We start from the raw sequence: 25,929 nt of genomic DNA on the forward strand, positions 1-25,929 counted from the left end.
GATGCTATTACAGATGCCATAGATGTCAGTATATTTTACTGAAGGAACAGGGAAAAGTAGAATCTCTCCTAATGGCATCTGCTAGTCAGCCATCTCTCCCACCCCATAAAGATCAATTCCCCTCCCTTCCCAGCTGCTTGACTACAATAACCTCTGCTTTTGTCATGGATATTTGAGTACCAGACTCTCTTGTTCAACCATCTCTTCCTAGTGGGTTTTTTTTGGGGGGGAAGGAGGGGGAAGGGGGTTAATTGCTTTAAAATTAAGTGAGCAGGGGTGGCCACTCACTGACACAGAAGGGGAAGAACCTCTCTTTGAACCCTAGTGGGCTGAGCCTTTCCCTGCTGCTTTAACTCCCTGGAAGCCAAGGGGCGGAGCTAACTGTAGAAAAAGGCCAGGAGCTCAGTAGGACCCCAGCCCGCGGGAAGAAGCAGAGGCCTGCCTTAAGCCCCTGAGCCAGGAGGTCGCTAAGGACTCTACAGAGGCCAAGGACTGACCCGGACCACTGGGCCCCCCAACATACAAGGAAACCCTGTTGACTGTGGCTGAGGGTTTAGACCCCAAGGAACCCAAGAACCTGCTGCGACGCCAGGCATCCTCCAAGCAGGAGTTTGGAAATGGCCCAGGGGAAGCCGACGACAGTCAGGCTAATTTCATTGTATTCGAGTGAGTCAGTGAGTGCAGGCTGGATCCCCGCTGACCCCAGTGGCAGTCAGTCCTGCCACTGCCAGGGCCTTGGGCTGGGACGTGGTGGAGTAGGGAGGGCCCACATCCCCTCTGCCACTCCACGCCCTGGGAGACAGTCTCCCCCTCTCCTGCAAGTAAACTGCTGTTTGTTTACTTGCACCAAGGCCTGGGCTTACATACATTGTTTTTTTACCTACCCACCCTGCATCAGGGCCTGGGCCTACCTAAATTGTTGAACTGCACTTGTTTGCTTGCCCTGCCCCGTACTCAGGGTCAGGCTTGAAAGGAACCATTTGGGGGTTTATTTACTGGCCTGAGCATAGGCCCAAGCCCCAAGACTAAGCCATCTGGCTTACAAACACTCACCTCTTGGCTTGCAAGTGGATCTCTCCCCACTGTTCCTTAGATCTGAGACTTTCTATAAAGTGCACATGCTCTGCTACAGCTACACTGCTAAGGCAGCTCAAAACAGTGCTATGGTGCCTTTTGTTTGGGTGTGGGCATTTCCTCTCTTGTGATAGTGGTTTTTATTTTCAAATATTTTATTTATTTCTATACTATAGAAATTTCTGCACTGATTACTACAGAGTTGCACCCTTATCCTACCTAGCGAATCCAGTTAAGCATCTGTGCCTTACTAATCTCCATCTGAGTTCCTGGACAGTGAACCACACAACAGCTTTCACTAAGAGTCAATGGAATAAAAACAAAACAATGATGCTGTTACAATGAGATCCAAAGCTTCCCTCTAATGTCCCTGGGATTTAACAATGACTGTTCTGCACCTCTCGCCATTTTTGCCAGGGTTAGTTTCCTGCATGACAGGGGGAAACAAAGAGTATGTGGGAGAAATTCTGAGCAATAATTGTCCTTTCCACGTCTGGGCAGTTGCAGCGATAGCAGCAGCAGAGAGCTGACCTTATCTATCACAGATGGATGCTCTCCCATAAATAGAAACAATGCAGGCAAGCGGCTGATATTGCAACTTCTTTGATAAAGCTCTATGATTTAGTGTGTAATACAGTAGAGCTTACTGTGTAACTTTAGTATAAAACTCAGGATTTACAACCGATCACATTTGTGTAACTTCACCACCAAACTCCGTGATTTATATCAGGGGAGGAGAATTGTGGGTAAATATAAAGCAGCGGTCTCTGCTGGTTTGAGCTGTCTTGTTACACTTGTGATATTTTGCCAGTTATCTGTGAGACTTGGGGAGCTAATTCATATAAAGCTCTCTCCCCATAAATTAATTTATTCATATATCTGCATCCCTACTTGTCAAGAAAGGTGTGTGAAATCTTGGATTTGAATAGGCTTGTATAATAGTGGTGACAAGTGAAAGAACTAGACACTACCAACTATTCCAGAACAGATCCTTTGATATGGTTTTTCAGTAGCCCCTTGTTCCTATTTTGTTCTTTTATTCATTTGGTGTTTTAGAAAAAGGAAGGACTGACAGAGAAAATACGAGCTGGATCTATGTGAGAAGCCTACATCCTCACCATAATGAGGCTACAACTCATCCCCAACCTGCAACACCTGTATACCCACCAATATTCCCAAATTCTGCAGGAGGCTCCCGGTTTATTTGGACACTATTCTATTACAGGACTGCCTAGAAAACAATGAACAAAGGTACAACAAAATCTTTCTAATACTGTCATTTCCTTTTTTACAATGTTTATCATTGCTGATACTATATTGACTGATGGTGACATCCCTCACAGTGCTGTTTCTTTCAATGATGCTATTATCATAAGGCATCAAATGTATTCCCTTTAATTACATGAAAAAACAGGACAAATCTTCTTGTCCCCATCCTGGTAGTATTATGCCTTATAATTCTCATCCTGAGCAGCTTTCCTTAACAATACCAAGCTGTGCTGTGATGAGTCTATTATCTATGTAGATGAACCAGCAAACTCATTTTACATTAAAAAACTTAAACGACAAATCGTTCTGCAGCACTTTAGAGACTAACAAAACATGTAGATGGGATCATGAGCTTTCATGGGCACAACCCACTTCTTCAGATGAATGGAATTAAGGAGTCCAGTGTACAACTAAATAGCAGAGAAAGAGGGGATGGGGAGGGAAAGAGAAAGGAAAAATAGATTTTTTTTCCCTCAATTAGAGTGTCCATGCTAAATGAGGCCAATGGAGTGGGCTCTAAGTAGCCGGTGCTTAGCTTTTTATGTCATTAGGGTGTTGAATGTAGTGCCCCATCCAAGTAAGGTCTTTGTTCAGACCTTGATTTAAGGTTTCATATTTGCAGATGAAAGCATTTTCTGCAGCTTCTCTTTCCAGCTGGTTTTTTAAATTGCTTTGTAACAGGATGGTCACTTTTAGACAGGGCTGGCCCACAACATTTTGGCACCTGAGACAGGGAGCTCAAATGCCACCTTTTCTCCTGCCTGCCTGTTATGTCTCTTGTGCCCTCCTTCCTCCAGCAACACTCCACCATCTCTGTGCATCTAGAGCAGAGAGAATACATATGCACCAGCAGCAGACACAATTTTCTACACTCTGGGTCCTAGTGGTGCTCCCTCAACAGTTTGGCACCTGATGCGGCTGCCTCAGTTTGCCTCATGGTAAGGCCAGCCCTGCTTTTAGACCTGTTAGTGAGTGCCCAGGCAAGTTAGAATGTTCCCCAGCAGGTTTCTGTGTGTTACCATTTTGAATATCTGATTTGTGTCCATTAATCCTTTCCCATAGAGACTGTCCAGTTTGGCCAATATACATGGCAGAGGCGCATTGATGGCACTTGATGACATAGATCACATCAGTGGATGTGCAGTGTGAGCCTCTGATGTGATGGCTTACGTGGTTGGGTCCTGTGATGGTGTCACTTGCATAGATGTGTGGACAGAGTTGGCACTAAAGTTGATTGCTTGGGTGAGTATGATGGAGGTGTGCTGTATGGTTACTGGAGAGAATTTGTTTCAGGTTAGGGGGTTGTCTGTAGTCAAGGACTGGCCTGTCCCCAAGGTCTGTAAGTGTGAGGGGTCGTTTTTCAGGATAAGTTCCAGATGGTTGATAATGCACTGGAGGGGTTTAAGTTGGGGGCTGTAGGTGATGACAAGTGGAATTCTGTTGTTTTCTTTGTTGGGCCTCTCTTGAAGAAGCCAATGCCTGGGTACTCATCTGGCTTTGTCAATCTGTTTTTTCACTTCCCTGGTGGGTATTTAAGTTTTAAGAATGCCTGATAGAGACCCTGTAGGTGTTTGTCTCTGTCTGTAGAATTGGAGTAAATCCAGCTGTATCTTAGGGCCTGGCTTTAAACAATTGATTGGGAAATGTGTCTTGCATGGAAGCAAGAGGCATGTAGATAAGTGTAATGGTCGGTAGGTGTCCAGTATGGTGGAAATGTGGCCGTCATTTAATTGTACTGTAGTGTCAAGGAAGTGAATCTCTTGTGTGGACTGGTTCAGGCTAAGGTTGAGGGTGGGGTGGAAGTTGTTAAAATCCCAGTGGAATTCTTCAAGGGTCTCCTTTCCGTTGGTTCACATGATGATGTTATCAATGTAGTGTAAAGAGAGTAAGAGTTCTAGGGGGTAAGATCTGAGGAAATGTTGTTTGAGGTTAGCCATAAAGATGTTGGCATGTTGTGGAGCCATGTGGGTGCCCTTAGCTGTGCCGCTGACCTGAAAATATAAATCGTCCCCAACTTGGAACTAGTTGTGGGTGAGGATGAAGTCACAGAGCTGTTACTAGGTGTGCAGTGGCGTCATCAGGAATGGTATTCCTGATAGTCTGTAATCTATCTTCATGAGGAATGTTGGTGTAAAGAACTTCTACATTTATGGTGGCCAGGATGGTGTTTTCAGAAGTTGACTGATGTTCTTTAGTTTCCGCAGGAAGTCGGTGGTGTCTCGAAGATAGTGTGTGCTGGCAGCATAGGGTCTGAAGAGTAAGTGCTGCTGTAAGTGTGCCAATGCCTGAGATGATGGGGTCCAGGTTTGTGGATCTTGGGATACAGAGGCAAAAGGGTGGGGGCGGGGAGGGATGAGAGAGATAAGTTTAGGCTTAGCGGGTAGTTGACTACTTACTTACATCCCTAGTTGTAAGTGAGATTATTGCAAGCATTTAATAAAGGCTAAGCCCTAAACACATTCTCATAATCCCAGTATCTATTTTAACAATACTAAAGTGAGCCTGACTAATTCCAGTGATGCACTGATCAGTGTTCAGTTAGAATGGCGTGAGCTGGCATATGGGCTGCTAGCCTCACAGATAGCTGTATTAGTGGGAGAACTAAGAAGCTCTTTGGGGTAAGTTGGGTTTAGAATGCTCCCGCTCAGTGTTTGATGCTTTCTATTCACTCTGACGTTTCCACAGCATAGTTCTCATTGCTCAAATATTTAACTTTAGAAAATCTCAGCAATTTAACCTAGCATCATCAATGCATTTATAATTAGGGAGGATAATTAAATGAACCAGGCACATACCACTGATCTGCAAAGGCTAGTTCCTTTGAAAAAACTTTGGAAAGCAAAAGCAACTTTTGGAAAGCAAAAGTACTCCTGCTGCAATACTCAAAAGCAGCTACAAAAATATCATGTGAGGATTGTGCTGTTGCATATATCAGAGAAATCAAGAAAAATCTCTCTCAGAATAAATCAACATATGGCAGGAATCAGCAAGGCTCAGGCAATTCCTAGCTAGGGCTCTGTGCTTCTTATACAGGTCACAAAATATCTCTCAATGCCAAGAAAAAAATCCCAAATAGATGGAAGACCAAAGTTTAGATGTGATCTAAAAGCAACTCAGCGTAATCCATGAAGCACAGTGAACAGCCCAATACGGTCCAGACTGATGCCCATTCCCCAGGTGAAAGTGCAGGAGTCACTTTGATTCCTCAGACTACAATCCAATTTTAAAACCACAGATAATTGCAGTGACGCATGCTAAGAAAAGGGTCAGCAGACTTCATGCTTCAGGGCAGGAACTGATCATATAAGGAAGTAAAAGAGGCATTTCTGTTTCATATCTTTATACCAAGCCCATCACTCTTCCCTGGTATTAATGGAGGAGATACGGGGGTCTGGGATGGAGGTTTGGTGCAGAAGGGAGCCTGGGTAAGAGAGGGAGTTCATGTGTGTTGAAATGGGTTAAGTATGTTTGATTTATATAGTTGCCATTTTGATTGAATCTCCATCTTGAATTGGCAAAAGGACAACTTGGCCTCCATCTTGGTGCCCCTTTTTCTCCAGGCTTTTGGTGCCAAATCAGAGGAAAAGGCGGGAACATGGAGTGCCATGTAACAGTAAATCTGCTCAGCAGCTGGAAAGCATATACGATTGTATGTCACTCTGACAGGGCTCTGTGTCTGGATGCTGAGCAAGCAGGTCACCCCAGTGGGGCACAGAAAGCTCCTACAGGGAGCCAGCCTTGCTGAAGGACTAGAGCCAGGGGAGATAATATCTTGAAGGGACCATCCAAGTACAAAACCAGACAGGGAGTGTCCACATACCACGCGTAGGACAGAAGATCGGGGGAAGTCCACTTACCTGTTCCAGAGGTTCCTGGAATCCAGTTCCTGACTTTCCTGTGTCCACCCTTGTGTCATCCCAGTGTCTATAGGACATGGTATAGTCCTTCCCTATTGTCTTGTTTCCCTATGGTAAGGGTCTGGGCTCTGGGGTTCATCCCCCTATGGTAACATCTGTGCTAACATCCAAGCCATTATTGTCAAGTTGCAAGAAGTCTTGGTTTGTTTATTTGTGTTATCTAGTAACGATTTTGTTGTTTTATCTAACCTGCCTGTGTCTCAACTACACTAAACACCGATGATAGATGTGGACGGGGTAGGATACTGCAGACAGCCCATCTTCTGACCAGTAAAATCATAAATCTGTTTCAGGTTAACAGGTGAAGGAGGCTGTTGTGACCTGGGGCACTGACTGGAGTGCAGGGGGTTGGATTGTGACCTAGGGCAGGAAACTGGGGTACAGGTAGGAGTGCATGGATTTGAGTTGAGAGTAAGGGCTATAGAGGATTGTGATCTGGGGCAGAGGATTGGGGGGCCAGGTCTGGGAGGGATATGGGTGCAGGAAGGGAGCAGAGGATTTGGGTATGTAAAGTAGGGGGCAAGAGTGGGGGGTGGAGCCTTTTTCTGAATCAGCTTCTCTCCTTGCCTGCCCCACCCCCACAAAAGCTGCAGCCATGTGCTCTGGAGCTCCTTGTGCTTCATGGTTGCCTGTTATTGAAACAGGCAGCTCCCATTGGCCGGTTTCTGGCCAGAAACTGGTCAGTGGGATTGTGCTGGGGGTGGGAGCATCTCCTAAAGCTTTCCCTCCTCCCCTCTGGACTCGCAGTTTTAAGAAACCACCCTTCCGCTGCGTTTCTGAGTGGCATGCAGGTAGGGCGAGGCAAGCGGGAAGCCTGTCTGGTGCTCCCCACAGTGTCCACAGGCCAGGACCGGTGTCTTGGTGGGCTGAATCTAGCCCACGGGCCATATTTTGCCCAGGCCTGCTATAGGGGATTGCCTCTTACATCCTCTTTCTCATCTGTAGTACTGAACAATAGGCCAGGTATTTTACAGGAATTTTTCACTTGCCCTGAAGCGTCAGGCATTCATCATTGACAGAGGCAAGATACCAGACTGGATAGACCAAAGGACTGATGTGATTGAGCAAATCCTATGCTTCTATGAGTTAGCAACTCTGATCTGTTCTTTCTGGATGCAGTCCTGTATGTTTATGAACTCACCCCATTTGCTGTGATGAACCAACCTATTTAGCTTACTTAGAACGGAGTTCTTCCTCTACCTCTTGACACATGAGCCAGTCCATTTTTCCTATTTACTATGATTGCTTGCTAGTTGTGGTACCTCTTCCCAGGTGACGCCAGTACAGTAAATACCCTCTCTCTCATGAACTTCTGCCAGTTTTTTCTTGGTCTTCCTCACTTTCTCCTTCCTCCCTCTGGTACCCGATTTATTGCTTCCTTAATGTTGTCCTGTCCCATGTTCCATATGATGTACCTGTCCCAGCTACCCAAGTCTTCTTTCTTTTATGATACTGAGTGTGGGTGGGGCCTAAGGTTGTCATGTCAGGGGGGAGGGGCTGCAGCAGCACATACCAGCTCTGTGTGTTTCTTTTCTTCTCCTTCCTGCTTCCTCTGACTCTCGGTGAGTGAGGGGAAAGTGCAGAGCCTGATGCATTTCTCTGGCTCCTGGCTGCCCGAAGAGGGGCAGGGTAGGAATCCAGTGGTTTCTGCATTTCCCCCTTGCTTGCTGAGAGTCAGAAAAAGCAGGAAGGAGAAGAAAAGTAACACACAGGGTCTGGTAAGTGTGGCTGCTGCCCCCTCCCCTGAAGTGGCAATGAGGAGAAGGGGGCTCAAGGCTGGGGCACTATGGGGGGCAGGGCAGCCTCTTTAACCTGCCTGGCTGCCTACTGTGCCACCCTTCCCACTGCAGCTAAGGGCCAGTGCTGCACTAGCTTACTTTCACCTCTGGTTTCCATTCACATATGCCTTTACATCTGTTGGCCAGTTTCCTGACTTCATAATCTCAGCTTTTTTCTGCATTTACTTTCAGTCTAATTTTTTCTGTTTCCTCTTCTACCTCTGATATATCTGATCAACATACCAAGGTGTTTAGATGATGTAAGAAGAGGTGCAGTAAGATTGGATACAGGACTGGGTGACTGGTTTGAAGCTGTGACTAGAGGTAGACAAGGCTGTGTTTTATCATCAATTCCTCTCCTCATTAGCAATAAGCTGGGTGAAAAAGCAGGCAACAACAACAGCTCTGTGGATCATATAAAAAGGTTAGTGAAGACAAGTTACACAATCTTGACTTTGCCATGACATTGTTTTAACCTGCCTATCACTCAGAGAAAATGAATTGGCAATATCCAAAGTAACTCTCTGTCCTCTCCCTGCCAACAGCTCTGACAGAAGCCCCTGGGAAAACAACCATTAAGCAAACATCTGCGCTTTTCCCTATCAATCACCATCTCAACAGCCCCAATAGTGAGGGCTGACAAAGGATCTGCCAATTTTACCAAAGCCCAAAACTCGGAGATGGTAGAGATTAGCGGAACCCCTGACACAAAAGGGATAAAGACCTAGAGATGCACCAAACTGTGTGAAACAGCAAACTGTAGCATTACTAAATGTATTATGTGCACCCTGGTAGAATATATGTCAATTTACAATAAGAATCTCCCTTGAGAAGTTGCAGTAGGATTAGTATTGTCATCTGTCTAATGTCATCTGTCTGGTGATGGTACTTAGTATTGTCATCTGTCAAAATGATTAAGTGAGCTAGAAACTTAAATTTTTTAGTGTTCATGATAAAAAAAATCCATGGCACAAAGGACCTCTTTTTGCTGCACTCCAGTCACATGCTTGTGGAAGAGACAAGAAAAGAAAGTGGGCACATAGCTAAGCAGGAGATAGGTGAATAAAATGATTTCCCTTGGGAAAACAAGCTAACATTATATGACCTGCCTGTCAGCCTCAAAGCAGAATCACTCAAGAAACACGAGCCATTGTATTTGCATGAAAAGAAAGAAAATAATGGTGAAGGCCACCGTTCTGGACTCCCAGAAGTAGAATTCATATGGGGACTGTTATCTAATGTCTATATAGTTTTTTTTCAGGGGACAGAACTCATCGGTAACAACTTTGCCGTACGATTGAGATACCACTTAGATTATAGATCACTCCCAATCTCTATCAACAGAAGGCTGAACTGGAAATCTGCTAGGCTGCACATAATTGGCAAAATACAACCAGATTGCCACTACCTCACCTTTAATATGGAGGTGTGATCTTCTGCGAATACAAAACCCAGCGTGTGGACTCCACGTGGCTCCTAACAGCTACCTGTGCTGGTACCCTCGGTCTCCAAAATCTTCATTAAAAATTTGTGTTGCCATGACTCACATTTTTGCTGTAGTTCAGACACACTGGCCTGACACAACAATCTGTCGTCCAAGATGAATTTGAAAACATTTGGACAGTTTGTGTTGGATGCTCAGACCAGAATTCCAAACCATTGCATCACTTAAGATTTGCTCATTGCTAAAGAGAACAAGCTTATTAAACACAGATCAGTATAGGGATGCGTTTCATCAGCCTCTTTCAGCCATAATGCACATACCATATAAAAAGCATTTTTTTATCAGTAGATGCCATTTTGATCACGTATCATGCCAACCTCATCTAAAATGACCAACCAAACTCCCTTATCAGGTCTTCCACATACAATGAGCTTGGATTAGCAGAAGTTGATAAAACTAGGAATTATAACTGAAGGATGGCAGAGTATGATATCCTCCCCATTCTACCTTCTAACAGCTGAGAGAAAATGTCTCTGTTACGGGGCAGCCCCCGTGCCCCGCACTCACCGGGCGCCGTCCCCGGCTTGCTGGGGAGAAGCGGCGGCTCCGCGCCGGTTCCTGCACTGACTTGTTCTGCCGCGGGCGGGGCCGAGCAGCAGCCCCGATCAGCTGCGCCCGACTCCACCGCCGCTTCCCCAGCTGTGCCAGAGCGCCGGGTGCTGACACTGCCCGTGGCGCCGACCTGCGCCGGCACCCTGGCGGGCCAGCCGCCCCCGTGGAGTGGGCAGGCCGGCCCCACTACGGAGGACGTCAGGGCGGTGGGACGCTTAAAAGGAGCGCCGCCGCCAGAGACCAGGGGGGAAGGCCGACGCGCAGCTGGGAAGAAGAGGCACCAACAGAGGCACCTCGGACCCCGTCTGCATAGACCCCCGAGACCCAGTCGACACGGCGGCCCGGCAGCCGGGGAGGAAGGAAGCGACCCAGGGCAGGGTACTGGAACCCGGGATGTTGGATGTTCCGTCCCCCACCAACCAGGACTGAGGGGATTGACGCATCTCCCCAGACCTTAGGGCCCTGGGTCGGGGCTCGGAGTGAGGGAGGGCCCGAGCCCCCCACCCTCTCCCGCGCGCCAACGTGGACGCCTCTCGCTGTAAGGCGAGCATGGACAGGCCCTGCCAGACTCGGGGCAGTGCTCTTGGGTAACTGGGGAGCACGAAGAGGACGAGACCTCGGGGGAGGGAAACCGGAGGGGTGGGCGGAGGACCCTGCGTGGCCCTCGGGGAGGGCCACGCCGACGCCGCGCCTCTCCACACGTGGTGGAGAATGTGGGCAGGGTCGGCGGGGCATTGATGACGGTCTTCTCCTGGGGGAGGATACAGGGGAACTAGACCGGGCAGCCCCGGACCGACCATGGAGACCCCCAAGTTGCTAGAATGGATGGTGGAAACCCAAAGGCAAAACCACCAACAACAAACCCAGCTAATCCAACAACGGATGTCGCAAGCCCAGGAGCTGCAGCGGCAGCTGATTTGGGAGTTCTGCGACCGACCCGCGGCCCTGATTGGGGGAGGGGAGCCGACGACAGGAGGCAACCCCCTCGCGCCGATCTGCCTGACCAAGATGACCAACTCGGACGACCCTGAAGCCTAGTTGGTTACGTTCGAGCGGGTGGCGGTGGCGGCCCACTGGCCCGAAAAACAATGGGCGACCATTTTGGCACCCTACTTGACGGGCCCGGCCCAGCTCGCGTACCGGGGCCTGTCGGCGAGGGACACGCTCCGCTACCATCTGGTCAAGGAGGCTATCCTGGACCAGCTAGGCGTCACCCCAGAGACCCAGCAGCAGACGTTCCGGGATGTGCGGTATGCGGAGGGAGCCCGCCCCCGGGCCGTGGCGCAAAGGATCAGGGAGGCGGGGAGCTGCTGGCTCGATCCGGAGGGCAGGACCGGGCTCCAAGTTGCCGAGATGGTGTACCTGGAGCAGTTCACCCACATACTCCCGCCAGAAGGGCAGCGGTGGGTCCGACGCCACCGCCCGGGTCCCTCGACGGGGCGGTCGTCCTCATGGAGGACTTCCTCATGGCCGAGGGGATTGACGAGCCCGGGAGACCATGGACGGGGACCCTGCGCTCCGCCCAGCAAAACACGGGGGCGCAAAGGGCGAAGGAGGGATCCGCAAGAGAAGGCGCAACGTCCAAGGGGGGAGACGAGAAGAGACGTCTAGCCCGGTATGGTCCTGGCCGACCCCGAAGGATCCCGTCAGTCGGGGAGGAGGGTCGTCCACGGGGGCCGTACGCCCGAGTGACCCCGAGCCCAAGAAGAACCTCTGCTTTGAGTGCGGGCAAGAGGGGCACTTCCGGCGAGACTGCCCATTCATGGACTGCTCCTTCGGGCAGGCCCTCACAGCATACCTGGGAAGACCCGGGGGGAACCCCCGACCAACGGTCCTGATTCACCTCGACGCCCTCATCAACACCGGGAGCAGCCAGACCCTAGTCCGGGAGGACCTCGTGGGTCCCATGAACCCGAGGGGACCCCTGGTGAGGATGCAGTGCATCCACGGCGATGTGCTTGAGTACCCCACGGCCTGGGTGACCCTGACTGACGGAGAGGGGGGGACCCGATGCCTGGTGACCCTAGCCCCACAGCTGCCCTACCCAGCGATCTTGGGGCGCGATTGGAGGGGGTTCCAACACCTGTGGGCGACCTGGCAGCGACCCGAAGGAGCTGGCCGGGTCTGTGCGGTGGAACCGACGGCCCTGGAGGCCCCCACCACATCGGACGCCAGCGGCAGGACGGACCGGGACCCCGAGGGACGGTGGCAGCCTACAGCGGACGGAATCCTCGAAAGGAAGGACTTTGTCGAGGCCCAGCGGGCCGATGCCTCCCTCCAACGAGCCTGGGAGTACGCCACCGACAGGGCTTCAGACGACCCAGGCTGCGGACGCAACGGGCCCCGCTTCGAGGTATACGCGGACCGCCTCTATCGCGTCGGTAGGGACCCGGGGAGCGAGGGGGGCCAGAGACAGTTAATCGTCCTGACCTTCCATAGAAAAGCGGTCCTCGAGCTGGCCCACGACAACCCATGGGCGGGGCACCTGGGGATGGAAAAAACCCTCCAGAGAATCCTGCAAAGGTTCTACTGGCCCGGGGTGTATAGGGAGGTACGGGACTTCTGCCAGTCCTGCGAGGCTTGCCAAAAGACAGCGTCGGGGAGGGTGCCGAGGGCCCCTCTAGTGCCCATGCCCCTAATGAATGAACCATTCAAGTGGATTGCCCTCGACCTGGTGAGACCCCTCGAGCGTTCAAAATCCGGGAACAAGTATATTATGGTGGTCACAGACTACGCCACCCGGTACCCCGAGGCGGTACCACTAAGGAACACCACCGCCCCCACCCTCGCCACCAAACTGGTGAGGATCTTTGCGAGGGTGGGGATCCAAAGGAGATCGAGCACGGGACGTTACATCGTGCAGCTCAGGAAGAGGTTGCAAAGATTAGCCGAGTTCACCAGGGCTAACCTTACCCGGGCACAGGAAAAGCAGGCCCAGACCTACAACCGGGGCACTGAACAAAGGAGTTTCCCGCCCGGAGACCAGGTACTGGTACTCCTCCCCTCCCAGGAGTCAAAGCTGCTGGCCAAATGGCAGGGCCCTTTTAAGATTATTCGCAAGATTGGAGAGGTGGATGATGAGGTGCGGCGGGACGGAAGGAGAAGAGCCACGCAGATTTACCACGTGAACCTGTTGAAAAGGTGGCAGGTTCACGAACAACTCCTGGTCATTCTGGAGGACCCCGAGGTGGACCTGGGACCCTGGGCCGGAGACCTAAACCCCGACATGCCAGTGTGGGTGGACACAACCCTAACACCGGAACAGCAAGCCGACCGACACACCCTGTTACAGTGGTTCCCCACAGTAATGGCGAACACACCGGGGAGGACGACGGTGACAAGTCACCACATTGCAACCACACCGGGTAAGAAGGTCTGCGATGCGATCCGGCCCCTCCTGCGGAAGATGTGGGATACCGTACGGGGGGAGGTCCAGGCGATGCTGGAGCTAGGGGTAGTGGAAATATCCCACAGCGAATGGAGGAGCCCGATTGTCCTCGCCCCAAAACCTGACGGAACACTCAGGTTCTGTATAGACTTTAGAAAGGTTAATGCCCTCTCCCGATTCGACGCGTACCCCATGCCACGTGTAGATGAATTGTTGGCCCGATTAGGGGGAGCGCAGTACATCTCGACGCTTGATTTGACCAAGGGGTATTGGCAGATCCCCCTTATGCCCGCCTCCAAGAGGAAGACTGCGTTCTACACCCCTTTTGGCCTATTTCAATTTGTGACCATGCCGTTCGGCCTTCACGGCGCGGCGGCCACCTTCCAAAGGCTCATGGACAAGGTGCTGCAAGACCACCAGCAGTACGCAACGGCCTACATTGACGATATAGACGTCTTTAGTAGGTCGTGGGCAGATCACCTGAGACACGTCGAGGCTGTCCTGAAGGCCTTACAGGGGGACGGGCTGATGGCCAACCCCAACAAATGCCGCTTCGGAAGGCAAGAAGTCACCTACCTGGGGTACACGGTTGGGGGAGGGACACTGAAGCCACTCGTAGATAAGGTCGAGGCTCTGAGGGACTACCCGGCTCCCACGACAAAGAAACAGGTCCGCCAGCTACTTGGGCTGGCGGGGTATTACCGCCGGTTTGTGCCGGATTTCGCAGCCATAGCCGGCCCCTTAACGGACCTGACAAAGAAAGACCACCTGACGAAGGTAAGGTGGACCCCCCAGTGCGAGAGGGCCCTGCAGATACTGAAGGAAAGGCTGACCCACGCACCAGCCCTAAGACACCCGGACTTCACCAAGACCTTCATAGTCCAGACAGACGTCTCCGAAAGAGGTTTGGGGGCCGTAATTTCACAGGAGGCGGACGGGAACGAGCACCCCATACTTTACCTCAGTCAGAAGCTGGTGGCCAGAGAACGGAATTACGCTACCATAGAAAAGGAGGCGCTAGCGGTAAAATGGGCGGTGGACTCGCTAAGGTACTATCTTGTAGGCAACAAGTTCAAGCTCGTGACAGATCACGCACCGCTTAGATGGATGCACTCGATGAAGGACAACAATGCCAGGGTTATGCGATGGTACCTCGCCCTACAGCCATACCAGTTTGTGATTGTGCACCGACCCGGTAAGGCACACGGGAACGCAGATTTTTTTTCCCAGGTACACGAGGTAACGGACATAGGGGAGGGGCACGAGACAAGGAGCGGGGTGTGTGACGGGGCAGCCCCCGCGCCCCGCACTCACCGGGAGCCGTCCCCGGCTTGCTGGGGAGAAGCGGCGGCTCCGCGCCGGTTCCTGCCCTGCGCGGCTTGTTCTGCTGCGGGCGGGGCTGAGCAGTAGCCCCGATCAGCTGTGCCCGACTCCACCGCCGCTTCCCTAGCTGTGCCAGAGTGCCGGGCGCTGACACTGCCCTTGGCGCCGATCTGCGCCGGCACCCTGGTGGGCCAGCCGCCCCCGCAGAGTGGGCAGGCCGGCCCCACTACGGAGGACGTCAGGGCGGTGGGACGCTTAAAAGGAGCGCCGCCGCCAGAGACCAGGGGGGAAGGCCGACGCGCAGCTGGGAAGAAGAGGCACCGACAGAGGCACCTCGGACCCCATCTGCATAGACCCCCGAGACCCAGTCGACACGGCGGCCCGGCAGACGGGGAGGTAGGAAGCGACCCAGGGCAGGGTACTGGAACGCGGGGGGTTGGTGTGTTTAGGGGGTTCTGTCCCCCACCAACCCGGACTGAGGGGATTGACGCATCCCCCCAGACCTTAGGGCCCTGGGTCGGGGCTCGGAGTGAGGGAGGGCCCGAGTCCCCCCTACCCTCTTCCGCGCGCGGACGCCTCTCGCCGTAAGGCGAGCATGGACAGGCCCTGCCAGTCTCGGGGCAGGGCTCTTGGGTAACTGGGGAGCACGAAGAGGACGAGACCTCGGGGGAGGGAAACCGGAGGGGCGGGCGGAGGACCCTGCGTGGCCCTCAGGGAGGGCCGCGCCGACGCCGCGCCTCTCCACAGTCTCCAATAGTAAAACCACATGGTTTGTGTCTTACTGGCTGTTTTCCTCTGAGCCAATACAGGGAAGTCATTTTCAAAATAAGTAAGCTAGAAAAGAAAAAAGAAAATACCCTGAAATACAAGTGAACACGAAGCAGGTGTTCATGTCACAGAGGTTGCCAGTATTCATATGGGCATGAATGGAACAGCAACATCTCTTTTTCAGAAGAGGATTTAATCACTCAGCCATATTCAGGGAACCATAAATGCTGGCCCATCCTCAATTAAACAGATTATTTGTGAACTCAGTGTAAAGAAATAAAGTTCTTGAACATTCACTGCCAGTTAAGCCTTACTCCCACAGATGCCTGAAGAGCACTGGATTTCTTGCAGGGAGTCACAGGGGCTGGGACTAGTCTGAATGAGTAATGAGGAATTAGTATCTCAGGGCTCATCTAGACTACATCCCTATTTCAAAAGAGGGATGTAAATGGGCGAGATCGAAAGTGCAAATTAAGCTTGGATTTAAATATTCCGTGCTTCATTTGCATATTCGAGTCAGATCACAGTTTCAAAAAAGTGCATTTCGAAAGTGAAACAGTAGTCTAGACACGGTGCTTTTGGGGAAAAAAAACTTTTTCGAAAGATCCCATACTCATTTTTTTCAGGAGTATGGGATCTTTCAAAAAAGCATTTTTTTTCTGAAAGCACCACGTGTAGACTGCGGTTTCACTTTTGAAATGCCCTTTTTCAAAACTGTGATCTGACACGAATATGCAAATGAAGCACGGAATATTTAAATCCAAGCTTCATTTGCACTTTTAATCTTGCCCATTTATGTCCCTCTTTTCAAAAGAGGGATGTAGTCTAGACATAGACTTAGTGTCAAGACTCCTTTATTTATGTTTGGACTATTGCTCCCAAATCCACAGGATTGGAGGGACTGTGTGTTCACAGACTGATTTAAATCTGGGATATTAGCACCATCAGAATGTAAGAGCCACACAAATCATCTCTAGCTTCCTTTTAAAGCCGATCTTCCAGACTGTTTTTAGTGTTCTCCATCCTGTTACTTTGTATGGCCTCCAGTCACAGAAGGAAAGGGATGCATGGTGTCAGAGAACAAGTACTTCTATAGATGGGACTTCTTTAGGAGGAGGTTTACCATTGCATCCAGAAGAGGACATTTGCCATCCTGTCCAGTTTTTAGTAATATCTCTATCCATAAGAAAAAGATTTTAAATACATCTAAGCCACTGAAGAACTCTACAGACAAAATGACAGCAAAAGCTGTGATTTAATGGGGATTTCCTTCTATGCACTGCTGTGTCCTTCACAAGCATCTGAAAAAGACATTTCTTCTAACTGATTGTGTTTCAGGGACATCATTTCCCTTCCCTTATATAGCGCAAGTAAGCCAATACCACAGCATTCTCTTAGCAGATTTCATCTAGAAAAAACATATGTACCAGCAACAAAAGTATTCATTCCCCTTTCATCTGATTTACTTTCAAGACTAGATGGGGATATTATTTAATACTGATATCAATAAGCATTCCACGAGGAATACAGCTAGTTCGGATTAGGAAGCCTAATCCGAACTAGCTACTCCGTGCCGCGTGTAGCCGCGCGGCACGGGGTTCGAACTGCTGGCATTTAAAAATGGCGCCGGCCGGCTTTATGCAAATGAAGCCCGGGAAATTCAAATCCCGGGCTTCATTTGCAATTGCGGTATGACTACATTACCCTCCTATTTCGAATTAGGAGGGTAGTGTAGACATACCCAGAATAATGTTTGTGCAGTATTCCAGAAGAGTGTTCTGCAAAGAAAAATACAGGTCAGACATGTATCTAGTTGTGCCATATTATCATTACTTGCATACATGTCTAATATATTTAGGTTATGAAATGATTAGAAAACATGACATTTTCCAGATCCTGATACCCATTATATTAATGCATCTCAATGATCCATTGATAGTTTACAGCTTCATTAAATTGAATAGACTTGTAAAACTTCTAAGAGCCTCAGGTTTGTTCTGTGTGGCCTCCCATTCCTGTCTTCTAGTTAATATCTTACAGCATGCCCATCACTGTGGTATGTGCATCTTTTGCTTGCATGCACTCTTTCTCACTGACGTTGTCTCTTATGAAATCAGGAACCTCACCTGTGTGATGTCTGCTCAGCTGGAAACTTCAGAATGCAGCCTGGGCCCTGCTTTATGTGAAGTACCCAAAGCTGGGGCTAGGTGATGATGAAAGACATTTACTTCTATATACAGGCAGTCCCGGGGTTACGTACAAGATAGGGACTGTAGGTTTGTTCTTATGTTGAATTTGTATGTAAGTCGGAACTGGCGTCCAGATTCAGCCGCTGCTGAAACTGACCAGCAGCTGACTACAGGAAGCCCGAGGCAGAAATGCTCTGCCCTGGGCTTCCTGGAATCAGCCGCTGATCAGTTTCAATAGTGGCTGAATTTGGACGCCTGGGAGAGAGTAGCTGGGGCGCTGCCGGGTTGGTCCAGTAGCGCCGAGGAGTGGCGCTGCGGGACCATCCCAACAGCGCCCCAGCTGCTCTACCCCAGGCGTCGTGGGCGAGAAAAGCCTGGTCTGCTGGGGGGGGGGGAGGGCGCACTAGCTGCGCCCCTCCCCCCAGCAGACCAGGGAGACGCGGGTGGTGGGACCGCCGAGACGTGCCGCGGTCCCACCCGCATCCTCCATGGCTTTGCTCCGCGTCTCCCTGGTCTGCTGGGGGGGGGAAGCCCCCCCAGCAGACCAGGGAGACGCGGAGCAAAGCCGCGGAGCACGTGGGCAGCGGGACAGCCCACCACTGTCCCACCGCTCCGATCCTCCGGGGTGAGAAAAGCCCCGTTCGTAACTGCGGATCCGACATAAGTCGGATCTGCGTAACTTGGGGACTGCCTGTAGTGGCTTTAGTCAGTGATGCTGCTTTCCTCAATAAAGGAATAAAAAATTAATGATAAACAGTGGGCCTGATTTTCAAATTTAACAATTGTAGGAATCATCTACCTAATTTAGAAGTGCAAATATCAAAATTGGACTCAAAACAGACTTTATGCATACTTGCCTTGGCCACTTGTGCATGTCGGGTATGAACAAAAGTGTGTGCATCTGCATATGCTTTGCCTTGAAACTTGGCTTTATGCATACAATGGAATAATTTTGCCCACCACCAAACTGGAGCCATCTCTGCAAGGAAAGTGGTGAGTGTATATTAGTTCACAAAAGTACAGCATAGACCTGCACTTGCTCAATGTTGCTTTACACTGCTAAACAGATTCCATCCTAGAGATATCTGTTTTTCAGTGTTAAGTCAAGCAGCCCCATACTATTTGCCTACCTCACACAGGAGTTGTGAAGCTTAAATATTCAGAAAGCACTTTGAGATGCTTGACTGACAGGCACTACAGAAGTGCAAGGTTCTGTTAGCACTTCAAGCCATAGTTTTCATCTATCTACGGATACGGTGCAGGAATTGTTTCTGCAGGTTAGGAAGAAACCACTGCAGTAGTCAGAAATTTTGCAACTGGTGGAGCAGAGAATCTGTGTACATATTTGGTTTTCTCTTGAATGTCTCAGTCCATGAAACAATTAGAAATCAAAAGAAAAAAAAATCTCTGTCATTTGATACTGTATTTAATTCTGAATCTGCTAAACACAGGTAACTTCCCAGTGACTGTTTGGCACCTGGAGATATTCCTGTGATGTGACTGCTGATTGTTAAGGGCCCTCTATGACTCTATTTCCATGACACTCTATTGCTGCCTTTTAAAAAATAATGGGGAAGATTGTCATGTTTTCTTCTCTGATGGCACTGTATATTGATGGGGGGGGGGGGGAGAATTGTGAGGGACTGAGGAAGATAGGAGACAGGCTAAGATCTTTATATAGATGGTTTCTTGTGCTTGCCTTGAGCTGTGATGGAGCCATAACCTGTGTAATTGCCCTCCCAAAAGATGTTAATTTCTTTAGTACAGGCAGTCCCCGACTTACGCGGATCCGACTTATGTCGGATCCGCACTTACGAACGGGGCTTTTCTTGCCCCAGAGCTCACGGGCGGCAGGTCGCCACCCGTGTCCTCCGGGGCGAGAAAAGCTTCTCCCGGTCTCCCTGATCTGCTGGGGGGGGGGGGGGGGTCCAGCAAAGCTGCTGGACCCCCCCCAGGAGACCAGGGACACCCGAGCAAAGCTGCCGCCTGGGCGGCTTTGCTCGTTTGCCCGGGAGCAAAGCCGCCCAGGCGGCAGCTTTGCTCCCGGGTAAACGAGCAAAGCCGCCCAGGCAGCGGCTTTGCTCGGGTGTCCCTGGTCGTCTGAGGGGATCCCCCCCCAGCAGACCAGGGGGACAGGAGCAAAGCCGCAGAGCACGCCCGCAGGGGGACAGCCCGGGCGCGCTTGAGCTGTCCCCCTGCGGGCGTGCTCCACGGCTTTGCTCTCCGTCTCCCTGGTCTGCAGGGAGACGGGGAGCAAAGCCTTGGAGCACACCCGCAGCGGGACAGCCCAGGCGCGCTTGAGCTGTCCCCCTGCGGGCGTACTCCGCGGCTTTACGGGGAGCCAAGCCTTGGAGCACCCCGCAGCGGGACAGCCCGGGCACGCTTGAGCTGTCCCCGTGCAGGCGTGCTCCGCGGCTTTGCTCTCCGTCTCCCTGGTCTGCAGGGAGACGGGGAGCAAAGCCTTGGAGCACGCCTGCAGTGGGACAGCCCGGGCGCGCTTGAGCTGTTCCCCTGCAGGCGTGCTCCGCGGCTTTGCTCTCTGTCTCCCTGGTCTGCAGGGAGATGGGGAGCAAAGCCGTGTAGCACGCCTGCAGCGGGACAGCCCAGGCGTGCTTGAGCTGTCCCCCTGCGGGCGTGCTCCGCGGCTTTGCTCTCCGTCTCCCTGGTCTGCAGGGAGATGGGGAGCAAAGCCTTGGAGCACGCCCGCAGCGGGACAGCCCGGGCACGCTTGAGCTGTCCCGCTGCGGGTGTGCTCCAAGGCTTTGCTCCCTGTCTCCCTGGTCTGCTGGGGGGGGGTGCAACTAGTGCCCCCCCCCCCAGCAGACCAGGCTTTTCTTGCCTACCCCTGGGGTAGAGCAGCTGGGGGCTGCCGGGTTGGTCCCGCAGCGCCGCTCCGGACCAACCCGCAGCACCCCAGCTGCTCTGCCCCAGGCGTCCTGATTCAGCCGCTGCTGGTCAGTTTCAGCAGCGGCTGAATCAGGACGCCTGGGGCAGAGCAGCTGGGGTGCTGCTGGGTTGCTCCAGTAGCGCTGAGGAGCCACGCTACTGGAGCAACCCAGCAGCACCCCAGCTGCTCTGCCCCAGGCGTCCCCAAGTCAGCCGCTGCTGAAACTGACCAGTGGCTGACTACAGGAAGCCCGAGGCAGAGTTGCTCTGCCCCAGGCTTCCTGGAATCAGCCGCTGATCAGTTTCAGCAGCAGCTGACTTGGGGACGTCTGGGTTTCTTAAGTTGAATCTGTATGTAAGTCAGAACTGGCATCCAGATTCAGCCGCGGTTGAAACTGATCAGTTTCAGCAGCGGCTGACGCCAGTTCCGACTTACATACAGATTCAACTTAAGAACAAACCTACAGTCCCTATCTTGTACGTAACCCGGGGACTGCCTGTACAGTCACAGGGGTATTTAACTGGTAGCTAATAGAGGGTGAGCTACAAAACGAATTTGAAAGCAAAAATATTCCCTGTTTATGTGAATTTTGCTCTGTATTATGAAGGGAAAATTATATTTTTGACAAGATCAGTACCCTTTAGCTTTTCCAAATCAGGATCCATCATGAAGTTTTTACAAGCTTAAACAGTCACTGACTAAAACGGGTGAGTCTGTCCTTTAGAATTCTAATCAAACTTGGGAAGAGGGCTCCAGGTTAGAGCTCCAAAGCTGACCTCTCCACTCTGCTATCCTTTGGTAACTAGGCTGCATTTTCCCTCTATTTTCTCTTTGAAGCTCTACCAATAGATAGAGAGATCTTACCAGTACAAAGATCTTGGTGAGACTACTAGAGCAAGCTCGCATCTTCCCAGAGCAGTGACAAATTGAGTATATTCTCCTCAGCACTGTCCTTCTCTAAGGGCACATCTAAACTACATTCCTCCTTTGAAAGAGGAATGTAAATGAGGCCGATCGAAAATTCAAATGAAGCGCAGGTTTATAAATCTCACACTTTATTTGCATAAGTTTTTTCGAAAAAGAAACCACAGTCTAGATGGGGTTCTTTTGAAAAAAAACAAACCCTTTTTCAAAAGAACCTGTATACCTCATTTTTTCAGGACGAACTGTTAAGCATGCAATGCTCCCTCTTGACTTCATTGGACTGTGACTCAAGATCATATGATGGAACTCTGTAACCTGCATTTAGTCAACAATGTAACAATGTAAGGCTATGTCTAGACTACACGGTTTTTGAAAAAAAGTGGTCTTTTTTCGAAAAAATTTCACCTGTGTCTCGGTTGCCGCCGTGATCTTTTGAAATTAAATTGAAAGATCGTGGCAGTTTTTTTGAGTGATAAACCTCATTTTATGAGGAAGAACTCCTTTTTTGAAAGAGCTCTTTTGAAAAAAGGCGTTCTTGACTGCAAACAGGGCTTTTTTGAAAGAGAGCATCCAGATTGCCTGGGTGCTCTCTTTCAAAAAAGCAGATTGCTTTTTTGAAAAAGCTGTTGCTGTCTAGATGATGTCTTTCGAAAGAAGCTTTTTCGAAAGATTCTTTCAAAAAAGGTTCTTTAGAAAGAAGCGTGTAGTATAGATGTACTCTAAATGTCAACATTATTAACTGTGGCACTGCTGATCAAAACATGCAAGGAGAAAGAGTGTTGATCATATTATGGATTTGCACAGTCTACTGTGGTATCTCAATTTGGTGTCAGATGTTGCTGGAGCCCTAGTTGTGTTCATGTTTTGGGACAGTAACATCACTTACCTTTTCCCCTTTAATCTGAGCTCTGCACTGTCTAGGCAACAGGGTTTGCACATTCGTGTATGACAAGACAAGAGAAAAAATATTGCAAAGCACCCCACAACCAGTACATGCACAGAGAACCACCACAGTCATAAGTTACATGAAATTCAATTAATTGATGCTAGAACATTAGTTGCTGTTATATGAAGGGCTCTTTGAAATCAATTCAAAGCATACAAACCTCAACTTTTATACATGAAGCTGCTAAATTTAGGCATTTAAAATCCTTTTTAGGGCTCCAGATTAAACAGGCCTGATTTTTAGAAGTTCTCAATACTCAACAACTTCTATGATTTTCCAGGATAACCGTCACCACTGAAAAGCAATCCATTTTTATTAGACCCAACATTTAAGCACTCACATTTGAAAATGTTATCTTTTTTTAAAATTATAGAATATAATCACCATTTCTTTTGCATTCTTCCCCCACACATTTCCTCTCCTTGAAATTACAGTAGTATGTTCCTGTAGCAAAAGTGTAATGAAGCTGTGTATTTCAGTTGTTAAACTCAACATTCCCATTTGCTACAGAGATTCACACTTGCACCGAAGCCCACTGGGAATCCTATGGTCTCTATCTTTTGACAACAGAGTACTTGTATTTTGTGTTCTATGCCAAAATGGGCTTTGCTGTTAATTTGGAATTCTGCCCAACTCTGCTGACTACGTCAATTCACAGACACAACATGTAACAGCAGCAGATGCTATTTGTCAAAAATGGTCATTATTTTCCTGAAAACCCCAGACGAGAGATTAAGCACAAAAGATCACTTTATTCCTAAAATCACATCCACATCACCTTGTAGAGGTGCACTTCTAGTTTTCCACATTGTAAATATATATCATTTTTTCTTTCTTAACATTTATATTTTAAAGGAAACAAACTAAATAAATATAAAGCTTAACAGTTTCAACTTTACATCTGCTTTGAGCATTGTCTGTTCTGGCGTTCACTCTGAGGAGTTTTGCTCCTCTTTAAAAAAACAAAAAAACAACCCAAAGCTTGTTCTCCAAAATTCTCAATCAGATTTTTCATCCTCTTTAAGACAATTCATTCTGGAGTTTACCTGGATTAGTTTATACCAGTTTTACAATTCAAAAATCCTTCATTACTAATACACGTTTTCTGGGAGATAATGTAAAAAGGATATAAATGTTCACAGAAAATTCCATATTACAAATGTTTGGTAATGTACATGTCCACTGGTGATGAGTTCCCAAAGCTGCAAGGAAATCAGTACTAAAGAAGTTTGCTGCCTTGATCAATGCATAACTAACAAGTCCAGACAATTCCCAAAGTTATTGATTGCATAACTGTAGTACAATCTAGGACTGGAGCACTACTTCAAATCTAATTAGTCAAAATGGCTAGCAATGCACATAAACTGCAATATAGAACATGCCGCCAAGGTCATTAGAGCATGATGTGGATGGAATTATTCTTACATGATCAGCACAGCTCCCCGCAATCACATAGCTCCATGTAACAGCAAGGCATCAAGGACTGACACAGCAATTTTTATAAGGGTTTTACAGTTAGTTAAAAATGGGCAACAATAATTTAGTGTAGAAAATGTCATATTCCTTCAAACGCAGAAAGGAGATTGGATATGGCAAGTATTTTGCATCATGTTCAATTGTCAGAAGAAATGCTCCTTAAAGATTCCACTTGGGATGAGGGACAAGTATGGGACCTAGTGGGTGTGGCTCTGAGCTCATGCCAGTAAACGCCTTTCTTTGGGGTCAGCATTCCCCAAAATCAACTAAGGCATGAAAGGGTGGTATTGCCACATCTATACAGGCATTTTCAGAGCACTGAACACCTCCATCACAAACACAGTACTTAAGTTTCAGCATATCTCTGTTCAGAACAGTATGTGAGGTAGTTTAGAAGCAAGCTATAGAAGTCTATGCTCAAGAAACCTGATTAACAGGGGGAGAAAGGGAAGATGGCAAAAGTCAGTTATATAGCACAACTGGTACTCTCTGCTTAGAGGAAGATTGAGACCAGAGAGTGCTGCAGATCAGAAACGAAGACCATTGACAGATGAGTGGAGAAATTCAATACAGGCCCCATATGGATTAAGCCTGGACCTAACATTTCTTTCATGAGCTTTGAAACAAAGTCTTCAAAATTTATTCCAGAAAGAAAATCCAGCTATTTAAAATTATAATAGTAAAGGAGAGGGGAACACAAAATATTATAAGAACATTGTGTCTCAGGAATCTGAGGAACAGGCTAGGTTATCAATAGGATGTTTGAATCTAAAGCTAATTAAATCATCCTCTTTGTATTTGCAGCGGTGGCAAGACATGCTCAATAGATTCTTTCAAGATTCGCTTTTGCCAATGCAGCTTACTGAAAAATACACTCACAATATAATACATTTATCAGCGGATAGCACTGGTCCATTCCAACAGTGGAGAAAAAACTATACAATCCCACATAAAAAGCCTGATCCTGCACCCACTGGAGTCAACGGCAATTCCTTCATTGACTTCAGTGATACAGACTGTGAAAACGAAGTGCTTCCCTGTTGGTTGGATAGATTAGCTTAAACTTTGTACATTAAAAATTCTCAACTTTCTGCCACATAAAATGAAAGTTTGGATTCTACTAAATTGGGACTTGCATACTTTTACTCAGGCATGGGGCAGAGAGGTGAAAAGCTAAGTGTCTTTAGTTCATAATCATTCAGAAAAATATGTACAAAAGAGCTGCTGAAGGCTGCAGCTACAGCAACATGACATGTTACATGGGGAAAGGAGAAAAAGAGCAAGACCAGTGACTAGACAGAAAAAGAGGAGGAGCTGGTAAGCCTGGGGTGAAATAGTAGCAGGATAGAACCATAGAAATTTGAGATCTCAACTGAATGATTCCTCCTCAGGAAAAACTATTTCAATATTATTCCTTATAGTTGACTCTCCCTGGCTTTCTGGACACTTTTGTTTTTCTCCTTTCCATGACCAAAATGTAGATGATAAAATTCTTTAAATTAAAACAAAAAATTTGAATAGGAATATATGTAGAAACCAGACTCTGAAATGAATTTCAGGATTCTGGTGAAATGGACTTACAAAGCATCTACATATAGTTTATAAGCTATATGTGCATGTACGCAACTATACTACAAACTCATTATCAGATGGTTCACTATAAGAGCACTCTCTAATATAGAGGTATGTCTACACTAGCCACCTAGTTCGAACTAGGGAGGCTAAAGTAGGCATTTGAAGTTGCAAATGAAGCCCGGGATTTAAATATCCCGGGCTTTATTTGCATCTTCCCATCCGGGCGCCATTTTTAAATCCCCCTAGTCCGAACTAACTGCCCGTGGCTACACGCGGCAGTCAAATGTTAACTCGAACTAAGTCCTTATTCACGAGGTCCTTACACTGTGAATAAGGACTTAGTTCGAGTTAACGTTTGA

At 48.8% G+C, this 25,929-nt stretch overlaps 1 long non-coding RNA gene across 1 annotated transcript in view; it reads right to left on the reverse strand.

Annotated features, from left to right (window-relative positions):
• LOC142827999 (uncharacterized) overlaps positions 1-16,088 on the reverse strand; it is a 79,211-nt gene extending 63,123 nt beyond the window's left edge. The window contains exon 1 of the long non-coding RNA XR_012902865.2: positions 10,050-16,088. This is a non-coding gene — a long non-coding RNA (uncharacterized LOC142827999). The remainder of the gene's footprint in view (positions 1-10,049) is intronic.
• Positions 16,089-25,929: the final 9,841 nt, after the last annotated feature.

This window comes from Pelodiscus sinensis, chromosome 3, assembly GCF_052426305.1.
Source record: "Pelodiscus sinensis isolate ZL-2025 chromosome 3, ASM5242630v1, whole genome shotgun sequence".
Classification (NCBI taxonomy): Eukaryota; Metazoa; Chordata; order Testudines; family Trionychidae; genus Pelodiscus; species Pelodiscus sinensis.